The sequence below is a fragment of the Parus major genome, chromosome 9 (genome assembly GCF_001522545.3).
Source record: "Parus major isolate Abel chromosome 9, Parus_major1.1, whole genome shotgun sequence".
Classification (NCBI taxonomy): Eukaryota; Metazoa; Chordata; class Aves; order Passeriformes; family Paridae; genus Parus; species Parus major.
This window is the reverse complement of record NC_031778.1, coordinates 22077143-22090938: the sequence shown is the minus strand read 5'-3', so window position 1 is coordinate 22090938 and position 13796 is coordinate 22077143. Positions and strand designations below refer to the sequence as shown.

The 13796-nt window shown below is 42.0% G+C and overlaps 1 long non-coding RNA gene across 1 annotated transcript; it reads right to left on the bottom strand.

Moving 5' to 3' along the window:
* Positions 1-1957: 1957 nt before the first annotated feature.
* LOC107208566 lies at positions 1958-13335 on the bottom strand. The gene is made up of 4 exons (XR_004498791.1): positions 13156-13335; positions 12443-12522; positions 9169-9466; positions 1958-4480 (listed from the first exon to the last, which is right to left on the bottom strand). It is a non-coding gene; the product is annotated as an uncharacterized LOC107208566 (long non-coding RNA).
* Between the last annotated feature and the right edge of the window lie 461 nt (positions 13336-13796).

Here is a 13796-nt window from a genome sequence, read left to right as displayed (position 1 = left end):
GTCCATGGCAGGGTTGGAATGAGAGGAGCTTCGAGGTTCCTTCACACCCAAACCATTCCATGACTCTGAACCACATCCTGGGGTTGGAGCTCTGCACCCCACACCCGAGCTCTCCCCTCGCCCAAATCTTACAGCCCAACCTCAATGAAAACCTTCAGAGGGACAGAACAGAGATACAAAACCCACAGCAGAATGGGAGAATTCCTTTGCTGTACTCAGGGAATGCCTGTGTTAATTTATCCTCCTTTTTATCTTCCTCTCGCATGTTTGTGTGGCACAAGCAGCTCCTGGAAGGGGTACAAAATTCAGCAGAAGAGAGACTCCTACCTCAATCAAAGGAATCTATTCCGTGGCAAAGGATAAAGATGAAAGATATTTGTATTAGCAATAAAAGAACACCAAAAGCTACGATTTTTTTTTTCTTTTTTTTTTTTTAACTGTGAAGGACAAACCAGAAATCATATAAAAGACAAAAATAAACAGAATTAATAGGAACTCAAAGCAAGGACAAGCTGCAGGTCCCTGATGGTGTAACAAATTACAAAGCAGGTAGAAACTAATGTCAAGAACTATTTATTCATCTCTATAATGGGAACAACTTCAGGCAAGGACAATAATCACAAAGCAGGAAAGTGTTCATTAATTAAATGGAAACAAATCAGAATTGCCCAGGCACAGCTTGCCAAGGATCCTTTTGGCAGGCAGAGATATGCAATGTTCCTCCTTGTGCTCAGAACCTTTTGCATGACAAGAGGCTGAAGGAAGTTTATCAAGGCTCCTGCCTGCACAGGTAGCTGCTTCACAAACCCATTAAAAATGGAGATCTTGGTGACCTGTATGTGTTAAAATATCTCACCAGTGGATCACAGGCAATGGTGAAACCCTTGACTTGCTCTGTGGCCAGGACTGGTGACTGTCAGAGCAGGTTCTCTGTGCCTGCCCATCCCCTCTGATCCAGCAGCTCCCACTCACAGCACCAGATCCCACACCAGATATCTGGGGAACCTCCCCACCTCTCTACCAGCACCACGGGTAGCACTTAAACACTCTTGAAAACACTAAATATCCCTCTAAAATTGTAACATTTCATATTTCCCCTGACTGGGAAGGGAGATGCAAACCAGGTCTTCCCATTTACTAGAACAACCATAATTTAATTACAATTTCTTATATTTTTATACTTATACTTCTTATACTTATTATTATTATTGTTATTATTATTGTTATTATTTTTATTATTATTCCTCCTCCTCCTCCTCACAAGGTTCTCCTCCTTTGGTCTGTCCATGCAGACATTGTGATCTGCTCTCAGATCCAGTCCTTCAGAGACCTGGCGACACACAATCCTATTTTTGGAGCAAAGACAACTATTAGGCAAAAAAAAAGAGGAATTTCTGGAGATAAGCAGTGCCCCAGCTGGGGGCTTGGGCCATGAGTTTGAATTCCACTGCTTGGAGTTTACAATGTTTGGGGATTTTAGATCTGACCCTTTGTGGGTGTTTTCATCAGCAGAGCTTCGAAGGGCTCGATCAACTGAAGCTCCTAAAACACCCAGGACAGTTTGCATACAGAGGGACAATTTATTTGCAGGGTTTCAGGGTGTCACAAATTAGGAGGGCTGAGTTATGAACTCCTGAGTGCCCTGGTGTACAGAGGAAACTGCAGTGAATCCCTAATGACAGCCCCATAAAGATGATGTGATAAATGCAACATTAAAAATGCAATAGAGGCATGAATCTGCTATAATTTAAGGATCTGCCATTAAATGCAACAGGGCTGCATTTTTTTGTTGCTTTATTTTCATCACTGCATCAATACAGAATGGTTTGGGTTGGAGAGACCTTCCAAAATATAAAATCTTCCCAACTTTTATGAAGTAGATCCTTTCCTTTACCTTTTTCCTTTCCTTTCCTTTTTCCTTTCCTTTTTCCTTTCCTTTCTTTTTTCCTTTCCTTTCTTTTTTCCTTTCCTTTCCTTTTTCCTTTCCTTTCCTTTTTCCTTTCCTTTCCTTCCCTTTTCCACACATCAAAATCTCTAAGAAGGAAATAAACCACTCTCCACATTAAATAATTTCCCTTTTTACACCACCCCTTTTCCAAGTGGAAGCCTCCCCGTTTTTTCACTGCACCGTGAGTTTCACACAGCTCAGCATCAACTCTACAACCACAAAAAGGGATGGAAACATCAAGATTTCCATCATTCTCCTCTTTATTCTGTGAAGTCACTGTAGGAGTTTCTATAGGGGGGGAAAAAGTAACTTCTGGAAAGTGAAATGAATGCAATATTCATGGGGTGATCAGACAGACCACATTCAAAGGAGCATAAAATTATCTGCCTATGAAGGTCAATTAGTTTTGACATTAATTTTGGTAAGCATGAGTTAAACCACTTTTTTCCTACATCAGTGACAATATATGTATACAGCAAATTCTAGAAAAAAAAAATATAGGAACATTTGCAAATTGCAAAACATTTTCATTATTATTTCAATTTACAAGGGAACTGGAACATCACTAAATACTTTGATATTATTTCTACTTCAGGCAGTGAGTGTTGCTGGCACATTCCTGGTGGGGATGGGCCTGGTTGTTTTGCAGGAGTCAAACCAAGGGACATTAAAGAAAAATGCTTAAGAAACTGATAGAAATTAGAAGTTATTTGGAACAGAGCTCTGAAAACCATAATGAAATCTTATTTCAAATTAATTACACTTTTTAATTGAAATGGTGGAGATGGTGCCAATCTAAACACAACAAATTATAACAAAATCTAAAGTAAAAAAGAAGTAGTTTAAAGACTTCCATGGAAGGGAAACAATTTATCATTCTGCGCTAGAAATTTCATTTTCTACTTTAAAAAACATGACTTGCCAAATGAATCCAGCAATAACTGGAAACAGACCAACTTCCACAAATGAATGTTTTATATTTTCAAGTATACTTCAGTTAATTAAAAAATTAATTGGCCTCGAAAATACTGGAGAGTCTATATTTCATCACCCCCACCCCAGGCATATGGGGCAACATTTTTAACCAAATCCAATCCTCTGATCTGAAAAAAATCTGCAGAAAATAGTATCAGTAATTCATATTTCTTTTTTTAAAAAAAGAAAAAAAAATAGCTCTAATCTTTGTAAGAGCCTAAAACTGCAATTTGAGGCTCTAGGAAAACCCAGCTCTCCCCAGAAAAGATGGGAGCACAACATGAGAGAAGTGCCAGCACACAGCTCCTCACTCTGCTCCTTCAAGTGATTATTAGGATCTCTCCCCCATAAATTTGCATCAGTTCCTGAGCAAAACTCCCAAAAGGAGAACACTGCAGTCCAAATTTGAGCATTGCTGCTTTCCTAAAGAGTCTCCACTGCAAAGTGACACCCCTGGCAATCAGCACAGGGACACTTTTTGGATTTTACCCCAAAGCTGCTCTGCCCAAAGCTCCATTTCCATCCCCATATCCCCTCACAGGCCACAGGATCCTCCCCCAGCTCTGGAAAACAAATCTGCTCCAGTCCATTCCTACTACACGGAATTCTGGGGGGTAAGAAAAGGCAGGAATGGCTTGGAGAAATTGATGAATAATCTCTACAAAAGAATAATTTGTGGGATTCTTTCCAGAACCAGAAATAAATGTAAGGAATAATTTACCGTTGCTCAATTTGCCATAACCAGCTGAGGGAGACTGCCTTGGCAGATGGTGTTTCTGATCAACAATTCCCATTATTCCTTCAAATGCCAAAATTAAAATGTTCTGATGCTTATATTAATATTGATTTCTCTTTCCTCATGTTTTGTTAATTCTAATCTCAATATTACTCCTTTTTTTTTTTTTTTCCTCCCTAAAAAGAAGTCATCATTGGCAAAAAATTAAAGTTTAAAGCAGCTGTGTCCTAAAAATAACTAAAACCAAGCCCAGCAAAACCCAAACCATTTGGTCACTACACCTGCCAAGGTGATCAGATGGGAAGGATTTTCTCCCAGCATCCATCCCACTCTCCACCCATTTCCTCGTGGAATATCAGGGTTCTCACCTGCATTGTCACTCAGCTGTCCTGTGGTGTCACACAGGTTGTATTCCTGTTTAAGGAGCAGAAGGAAAAGATCTATAACAGCTTTATATTGTATTTGTCACCCACAAAATGCTCTCAGATAAACACCTGGTTTATAACCAGACAACTTAACTGAACCCTTAGGAACATTTAAGATAAAGAACTATAAAACTTCCAGTCAAGACAAAAAGGAAAAAAACCAGAAATACAAATTTCCATCCCTCTGGTTTTACTCAAACAGCAAATCAGACCCAGTCCATTTTGAGCAGAAACACGCCAGCTTCGAGAAGCTTATTTTTACAGATCCACAGCTTCTTTCAGCTTTGGGGAAATTCAAACATCTGCTGATCCTGGCCGAGGCACTCGGCATCCTGCTGCCAAGCAAGTGCTCCAGTCAGTGCCCCGTGGTTCCTCCCCTCTCTGTCCTTCTGCTGGCTGCAAACAAGCACAACTCCAGGTTACCTTTTCTGCCTCTTTGTGCAAACACCGGTTTCGATGGATTCTGCTGCTATTATTAGGCTGCCCTGGTTCCCACTGCAAGTCCTCCCACAGCTCCCAGCAGGATGCCAGGAGCTGGCAAGCTCGGAGAGCCTGAAGGCTGTGCATCTGTTCTGAGACTGACAGGTAGCACAGCAAGTTAAAAAGCCCATAAATTTGCAGCAGGAGGCTCAGCCTAGACAAAAAATAATAATAAAAAAAAGAAATGTATAAAAAAAAAACAAAACCCTGTTTTGGTTTGTTTTTCCAAGCTCCAGGTCGTGCTCTGTCACTGCTGCCTCTCAGGGAGCCCCTTTCCCATTCCCTGGTGTGGATCCTCCTGTGGCAAGTGCTTGTCCCTTCTCATTGTCCCCTCTGGGGGATGTGGCTGGCACAGAAGGATCAGGGGTGCCACACTCTGTCCCCCAGGCACTGATTTTTCTGGGAGTGTCTCTGTGCCTGCAGGCCAGACCCACAGCACAGGGCTCATCCCAGGCTTTTCCCAGGGCTTGGATGGGCTGGATCCATGGGATGGGGTCAGGGGGACACCTCCCACTGCTCAGAATCTGTATTTTCAGGAAATTGTTTTCTGGGAGTAGCAGTGGAAAATGTCAGACCTTGACAGAACACAGCTAACTCAGACTTCAGCCTGGGGGACACCAAGAACTTGGTGATTTTAACAGAGTGGGATCTGCACAACTGGAAGGAAACCAGGCCAGAAGAGGGAACACAAACACCTAAATCACCATTTTCCTCTGCTCTAGCTGTCTCTCCCCAATGCCACTGTAAAATGCAGCTAAAAACTTGGAAAGATCCAGCTTTTGTGTGTTTTACAGCTGACAACAAACCCACAACTCAGCCCCATCCACACCAAGTCCTCCCACCCTGCCATACCCTGCTAGTACAGGCTGAGTAATTAGCATTTACTCAATTAGTAATTCTGAGTGAGGAGAATGGCCAGGGAGATCGTCATGCAAAGCAGCAGAAGTCTAGACCCTGTTGTCTGAAAAAAAGTGTGATGAAAATAAAAATTAAATCCTACACTTTCTGTCCTCAAAGGTGTATTGCATCAAACTACTCTGAGGAGCAGAATTCCATTCTGGTATTTATATTCTAACCAGAAAAAATAGAACAAATGCATTTAGAAGAGTAAATTCTGCCATTCTGAAGGTTTTCAGTTCACAAATAAGGCAAAAGTAGGCTAAAAAATACCCACAACCTGCTCTAACTCCCAGAATTGCCCTATCCCACTCACTCTCTGAATCAACAAATGCAGGATCATGACCTGGGCTGTGAAGAAAAGGAACATCCAGGCAAGGATCAAAATCATTATGTGGGCACTTCCCAAACACTTTGCTCCCGTTCCTACCCCACAAATCAATTCCCAGGCTTCAAAGGCAGATGGAAAGTTCTCATCCTCTCATTGACCACTCGTGTAACACAGAGTGAAGAATCTCAAATGAGGGTTTTTTTCTAGTCTGGTAACTGCTCTTCAACCTGTAAATCATCTTTAAAAAGTGATCAGAAGGATCTCTGGAGAGATCAGAGCCAGAAAATCACTTGAGACAGTCCTGAAAAAACCCCACGCTCAAAACAGGCAAATATTTCACTCTGCTGGTGAAGTTATAAATGAGTTTTTCCTGAACTGCACATCCAAAGCTGGAATCCGTGTGCCAAAGGGAAAGAATTGGCTTCAGGAGGACTCTGAAATGCTGCAGCTGCTGGAGCTCCACGGTGGGGAAGGGTGGGAGAGGAATCAGAGCACAGTAAAACCTGCAGGGACAATTCCAGTGGCTGCAATGCCATTTAAATCACCACACCACTTCCACTTTTCCCCCCTAAACCACCACTCGTCCATCATGCAGCTCCTCTGAATAAACTCCCATCACCTATGCACAGCAGAGATTTATGCTCCAACTGTTGTGTAATTTCAAGTAAATTTGATTATTTCTTCAGTAGCCTCGAGCAGGGTTTGGACCTGGCCTCTATTAAAGCTTGAGTTTTGGGTTGGTTTTACTGCTTGGGTTTTTTTCCTTTCAGGCTAGCCATAAATTAAAGTTTATTAATTGATAAGAAAATGATTTTTTGTGTGTGTGTGATGCTGCTGTGGTTGATTTCAGGTCATTCTTTTTTCACCCAGCTCTACATTAAGCCCATTCCTGTCTGATATAATAATTATGCATTAATTTTGCTGTTTTTTTCCTCGGTTCTGGAACAAAAATGCCTCATTCATCCCTGGCAGCAGGCGTCAGATCACAGCCAGTGGTTCCTACGTGGGAATCAGTGACTGCTCACATGGACACGGCGCCTTCTGCTGCATCCTCCCCGACTCAAACACATTTATTTGGTTTGTACCTGCAAACCTCAGCAATGCACTCGTGCCACCTATTGGCAAATAACAGCAGAGTTCACATTTCTGGTGAGCACACCTCAAGAAAAAATCCCAAATTAGGAGCTCCAGAGCAGCCTGCAAATTTCCTTATCCTCCACAAAAAAAACCAGAAAGGTCCACAGTGAATCCTCCAGAATTCTCAAATCGTTCTCCTGAATCTAATTCCTCATTTTTTAAAATTACTGTTTGGCAAAAAAACCCCAAGAGTTGCATCATCCATGGGTCAAAGCATGGCTTAAACGATATTCAGGTTTGTTAATTCATTTCCAAGTATTTCTACTCCCAAAGCATTTTAAGGAAATGCAGATTTAGAGACATGTTATGGTAAGATTGGCAAATATAACAGGGTTCTCCAATCAATAGAGTGCCTCTCTGAATAATCTCTAAACAAAATGCAGTGCCCAGCCAGTCTGGGGAGTCCTGCTGTTCAAATGGCAATAAAGAACACGACAGGAAATATTTACTGCTGTCAGCAAGGCAACAGACAGGTTCTCATTACCTAATGACAGCAACTGAGAACTCTTCTTTTCTTTTCCTTTTAGAGTATTTTTCCAGTCCAAAAGGCTGGTTTAAGAAGGCAGTACATTTATGAGCACGTGTCCTAGGAAAATGTGTGTGGTATCTCAGAGCCCAGGAATACCTAACATATGCATTTCTTTTTTCATTTCTTCTGAAAACTGATGTAAAGCTGGCTTAAAACCCGGTGCTGTGTGTGGCTGGCTTCACTCTGAGTTCTTTTCATCTCTGATAGAAGCATTTCCTTCTGCATAGGATGGTCATCCATTTAATTGCATGGTACAGAGAAAAAAAGCAAAGGAAAACTCAGCTGTGGAGATAAATCTCAATAGAAATGTGATGAGTGCTCCTGCCAAGAATCATTTGCAAAACTTCCTATTCAATGCTAACCATCAGAAGTGGGACATCCACGAGCCCATCTGGGAATCTGGAGATAAGAAGCTGCTATTCAACACCCAGAGCAGTTTGTTCCTGGCCAGGAGCAAACCCACCACTTGAAATCCTGGTAACTTGAGGGAAAAAAGCATTTTTGAGCTGCCACAGAGCCTGAGCTGGGGAACTCGGGGCCTTTGGGCCTCGCTCACAGCTGGGTTTTGGGCTCCTGGTGAGCTGAATACCTGACAAATCAAGAGACCAAAAGAGGGGGGAAATGCAGCCTGACAAACACATGGAACACTTCTCCAAGATGGGGCCACAGAAGGGAATTCTAGTGCTGAACTTGGGCCAAGAGAACAGGAGTGCCAGTGTCTCTTTGCATTTCTTTTCTCCAGCCAACAGATGTTTTTCCATGTGTCTCCAATCACACTGTAGGCTGTGGAATATTCCAGGTATTCTTTTTTTTTTTTTTTTTTTCAAGGATTTCCAAAATTCCCTTAGGGCCTTAAGAAAGAAGAAAAGGGAGAAAGTCACTCTCTTTCCAGATGAAGATACTTGGAAAAGGCCCTTCAGCATCTGTCAGCTGTCTGGTGGGAGGATGAGTAGCCCTGGAGTATCTCACTCCCAACAAAACTTCAAGCCCACCAAAACCCAACACTGATGAATTCAACAGAGATTGTGCTGAGATAATGCTCATCCTTGGATAATGCCACTTCTTCACATGCAGGAAGGAAAATTATAACTGCTAATTGATCATTAGTTCAGCATTATTACTGATCCATTAATACAGAATTTTCCCCTAACCCATCAAAATAGAAAAAAAAAAAAAGCCCAAAAACAGTTAAAGGAAAAAATGTACTAAGATCAAAGTAGAGCTGCTTCAGTCAATCCTTTCACTCAAGAAAAATGTTGGATCAATAAAGAAAAGCCTAAAATTCTCTGTTTATCTATCAGCATTAATGTGAGGATCTGAGAGAGCTGCACACCCCTCAACTGCAAATCCTACAAATGTTCAGGCAGCTCGTGCTGAGCACATTCTGCCCTGGGCTGGCTTCCCATTGCAGCAATTATTCCTGAAGGGCTTCAAAGATAAGATCCCAATGCTTTTCCCTGCTCTTCCATCTCCAAAATCAGCCTCTGATGACTGTGCCTGACCTTCTGTGCAAATTGATTTTGTGTGTTGGGACAGGACATTTGACAACTTTGATTCTTTACATTCTGCTGCTCTGAACTGAGGGAGCTCTGATTTGCTCCTCCAAACCAAAGGCCATTCTTGGCCCCCAGGTAACCAGCAGTAGTTAGAAGGGTTTTATAAAATATCTAAGTTTTCTAAACATCCTTTTCTTCCATCTCCCAGCATTACCTGGACAGTGCAGCTGGAGCAGCACAGTGCAGTGGCCTGAGGCCAGGCTCCAAGAAGGCTGAAGGCTCTGAAGAGATCTGGAACTCTGAGAGATCCACACTCTGAAGAGATGTGGAGCAGAAAATCTGCTCCTTTTATCTTCTGTCTGTGGAGCATGGCCCATTCTGAGCCAAACACAGCAGCACTATATTGAAACAACCCTCAGCAGTGGGGTAGAAAATTCCACTTCACCCTGCCCTGCCAGCTCCAGGGAATTTCCTCTTCCATCTGCTCCATGACTTTTGGTGCTGTCTCTGCCCTGAGAAAGCAAATGGAGTAAACATTAAACTGTCAGTGAGAAGAAAACCACCGACCCGGTGTGCCCATCAAAGCTGAGGGAGATCCAGCCCTTCCTCCCTGAGCCCAGCACGGAATCCCTGCCCCAGCCTGGGCCTCGCTCCTCAAGGAGGCTCTTCCAGACGTGCTCAGACCCCTGCACTGCTCTCCTGCTCTTCAACCCGCGACATCCCAGCTCAGCCTCACCAGCCCACCCTAAATCCCTCTGGGAGGATCCTGTGGGACACCAAGGAGAGCTCCTGCTGGGCCATGGGGGCCTGCAGGCACAGCTCCATCCTCCTGCCCCACACACAGGGGCTGGTGGCTCCTCCTGGTGCCTTTTGGGGCTACCCAGAAACAGAGGCCAGACAGAATTAAGGGAACAAAAATCAGTTCTATTTCTATTTCTTGAGGGCCCTCCAGGCACATTTAGGGCAGGGGAAGCCCCCCAGGGGCTGCACCCAAAATGTCCCACGGCTCACGGGTTTCACACTTTGACAAGTTTGGTCCATTTGCACATTGGGGGTCAATCCTGCAATTCCAGCTGCAGCTGATGAAGGCATTTAGCCCAAGTTTGCTGGCCCAGCTCCCTTTTGTTGCCATTTCTGGGGCCTGGGGCACTGAGGTGTCCTTGATTGCCAGGCCTGGGGAGGAATTGTTGTGTCTGCCCAGAATGGGAAAGCAGCAGCTGACGCTGTGTGTGGAGTTTGGAGTTCTGGAAAGAACTGCAGGGTTACAAATGCATGGAAAAGAGAAAAGTAAAATCAATCCTAAGGCATCACTCTGGAAAACATTCCCTGGAATTTCTGACCATGCAGGGCTGAGCTGAGGGGGAAAGGCTGGCCCCCAGCACAGTGGTTTTGTGTGCAAATTAATAAATAGGAGCTCTCTAATGACAAATTCTGGATGGATCCACCTCCCCAGCAATGCTGAATTTCGCCCTTTGCAGGTAGAAGAGTTGAGAATTATCATAAAACTAATCCAGGCGGGCTCTCAGGAGAACAAGCAGTATTCAAATGCAATCAAGGCAATGTGAAATTTAGTCTGTGGAAACTCCTGGCACATCTCATAATGGATTGCTCAAATATGATAACAAGTACACTGATTTTTCTCTCTGAGGCAGATTAAGGCAGTTGCTCTAAAAACACAAGATTAATCTGACTTGTGCTTTGATACTAATTTGTTCCAACATTGGGTGAAAAAGTTATATGTGATAAAGCAAAACCATCCAGCTGGGCATTAAGAGCAAAAATATGCCCTCTGAAGCAGTGCCATGCCATAAATTAAAATTAATTAAGCTTAGGCATCATCTTTGATGGGAACAGAATTTGCACCTGTAAATTTAATACTGAAAAACTGTTATTTTTTAATCTAACATCTCTACAATTATGTTAATCTTAAATTGACTTGTGGCACCTTAATTTCACATTTGTCATACTTTTTGGACAGGAAAACTTGAATATATTTTTAAAAATGCTTTCAAAGTAACAGGAATTGAACTTTTTTTATCAAATATAAATAAAATACCATAGAGATAAGAAGCATATTTCCTATCAATTCTCTAGGAATTCCTGTAGATTTAGTCAAGTGAAAGTAAGAATAAATATCAGCAGTATTCACTAGTCCTGGTGTTTTAGTGGCAAAATTCTACTGACTTCAAGGTACTTAATGGAAAAGCAGAGAAGAAAAAAATAGCAGCCTTTAGTGAGATAATTTTATACATGGATGGACAGATGAAATAAAATTTCCCACCATTAAATGATCTGGGAAGTGACAGGAAAGGTTAAAATAAAGCAAGCAATGATTTCTTTTCTTGCCAAGGAAAGTTTTGCTTTCAGCAAGATTGATGTCCAGAGAAGGGGGAGAAGGGAGTGGCTGAAGGAAAGGGAGGAGAGGCTGAGTTTGTGGCTGGAAATTCAGCAGCTGCTGAAGGGGTCAGAAACCTCTTTCCTTCCCAGCCCCTTCTCAGGTGGAAATATTTCTGTAGATGCACACCCAGCAGGAGCCCACTCAGCTCTAAAATCATTAACACAGGTTATCTCATTTAGGATGGAAACGGGTCATTTGGATACAGAGGGGAAAAAAGAGGAAAACAAAAGGGAAACAACAAAAGAGGGAGGAAAGATTTAAGAAGTGTATTTATTACATTGACTCGGGACAGAATGCGCTAAAATACAGAGACCCAAATAATTCTAGACATTACATCTGGATTTTCCTCCTCCTCAACAGCCTCATTCACCTCTTCCAAAAGAACTGGAGGACAACTTTCCCTTCCAGTTGTGTTTCCAGAACATCCTGGTACTGAAGTGCTCTGGAAGGAGAGATTTTCTGGGTGGGTCCTGAGTGGAGCCACCTCTGTTCAACCCTTCTGCCCAAAGGTCATTTCCTGTCCCCAACCCCTCTGTCAGTGTCTCCTTAACACAAAACCCTGGTCTCTGTGAAAAACAACATTCATGATGGTGTTTAATAATTAACAGTCCATTATATATGGATTATTATATATTATATATGTAATAGTCCATTAATAATGGTCTCTGGGTAATCAAAAGATTCTCGTTAATTATCACAGTAAGAATTAAGAAAGGAGAGCAAATATATGAACAGAACATCACCAACAAGGCCTCTCCAACACTGCAATTTTAAAAAGGTCTGACAAAAAGCCTAAAAATAATTACTTTTGGAATTTATAACATAGATGGAAAAGCAGGTAAGATCTTCTATTGCTTTGGCATTTATATAATCTTACTTTCCTCTCTTAAAAGTACCCTGGCAGCACACAGACACGGCTTTACAATTATCCTCATAATTTTCTACTATTCAGAGTGTTTGAATAATTTTGAATATTGAATTTTGGAACATTTGCAATTTTGAATGTAAAAATTAGGTTCTTCTAAAAGTTACAAGCAATGGCATCTTTTTCAGATAATTGATTTAATATTTAATAAGGGATGGACATTACCTGAATTTAGGACTGCAAAAGGGATTCTCCAGCACCCTGTGCAAGTGAATCCTGTGCTGGAGAAGTTACCTCACATTCTTCTGAAAGGAGAAGAAAATACATTTAATTTGAGAGCATAACATCTGATGGCACCCAAAGATAATAATATTTCCTTTTTTTCTTCCCAGCACTTGATTATCTTTTTCCACTAATATGATGTAGAAATAAAAAATAAAAAAAAATTAAAAATATAAAAGATTTAACAGAAAACCAAGACACATCTTAACGATTACTTTGATAATGCTAATATGCCCTTTAAAATGGAGTCCAGCTGGGAAATTGAAAGGGTGACAAGTGGAACCAACTTGTATTAGGTTGGCATGAGACCAGTCACTGGCATGGCCTGAATGACAGTGACTGCATCTGGGAAGGGGTTGATAAGGAAATCCTGTTACACTGCACTGCTAGATTATTATTTTTTCTTCCCCTCCTTAAATTACATCTCACATGATTTTTTTTTTTTAATTTTTTTTTGGTCATTTCTTCATTTTCTGACAACAAAATTGTTTCGTTTGCAACACTTTTGATTAAGCAAATGCCTCAATGATAGCTCCCAGCACTTTCTTTTAAGTGAGGAAAAAGTCTTATGTAAACTAATCTGATCACTCAAAGACTTTGGCTGGGCATCCTTCCAGTCAGAAGTTTAAAATTTATGACAGTGGTTTACAAAGTACCTTCCAAGTGAGGGAAAAGAGAGAATAAGCTCTTTAGATGACCTTGATCTCCTCAGCTTCACTGGAGGTAATCCCAGGGGAAGGATTCTCCTCCAGCAGCAGAGAGGAGAGAGTTCCTGATGGAATCCTCTGTGTGTGCAGAGATGCTCGGGAAGCACCGGCTGGGGAAGGGATTGAGGTCCCTGAGGGTTAAGGAAAATAAAAAGAGTAAATTCAGAGGACCTTGTCAAAGCCTTATGCTCAGCTAATCCACACCTCTTGTTTACAGCTGGATCTGTCACTGCTGCTCCTCCCTCCCAAACACAAAAATTCATCTCTAATTAAGCTGTCCTGTGACTTCACAGGTCTCACCAACCTGCCACGGCTGTCACAACTTTGTCAAGAGAGGTGGAGTGTTTAAAATAATCCTCCTGCTGCTGACATTTGTGTTTCTAAGGAATAAACACGATCCCTGCCACCTCTGACTCCCCCAGGCTTGTTCTGACTCTGAATCACAGCACAGAGCTCAGGGTCCAGCACCTGAACTTTGATCCAAACAATTTTCAGTTTCTCCCCACATAATGTGCTGGGCAGTGGCAACATCAAAAATACAAGCAGAAAAGGCAAGAGATAAGAAGCAGGTGGGTCCCACAACTCAAATT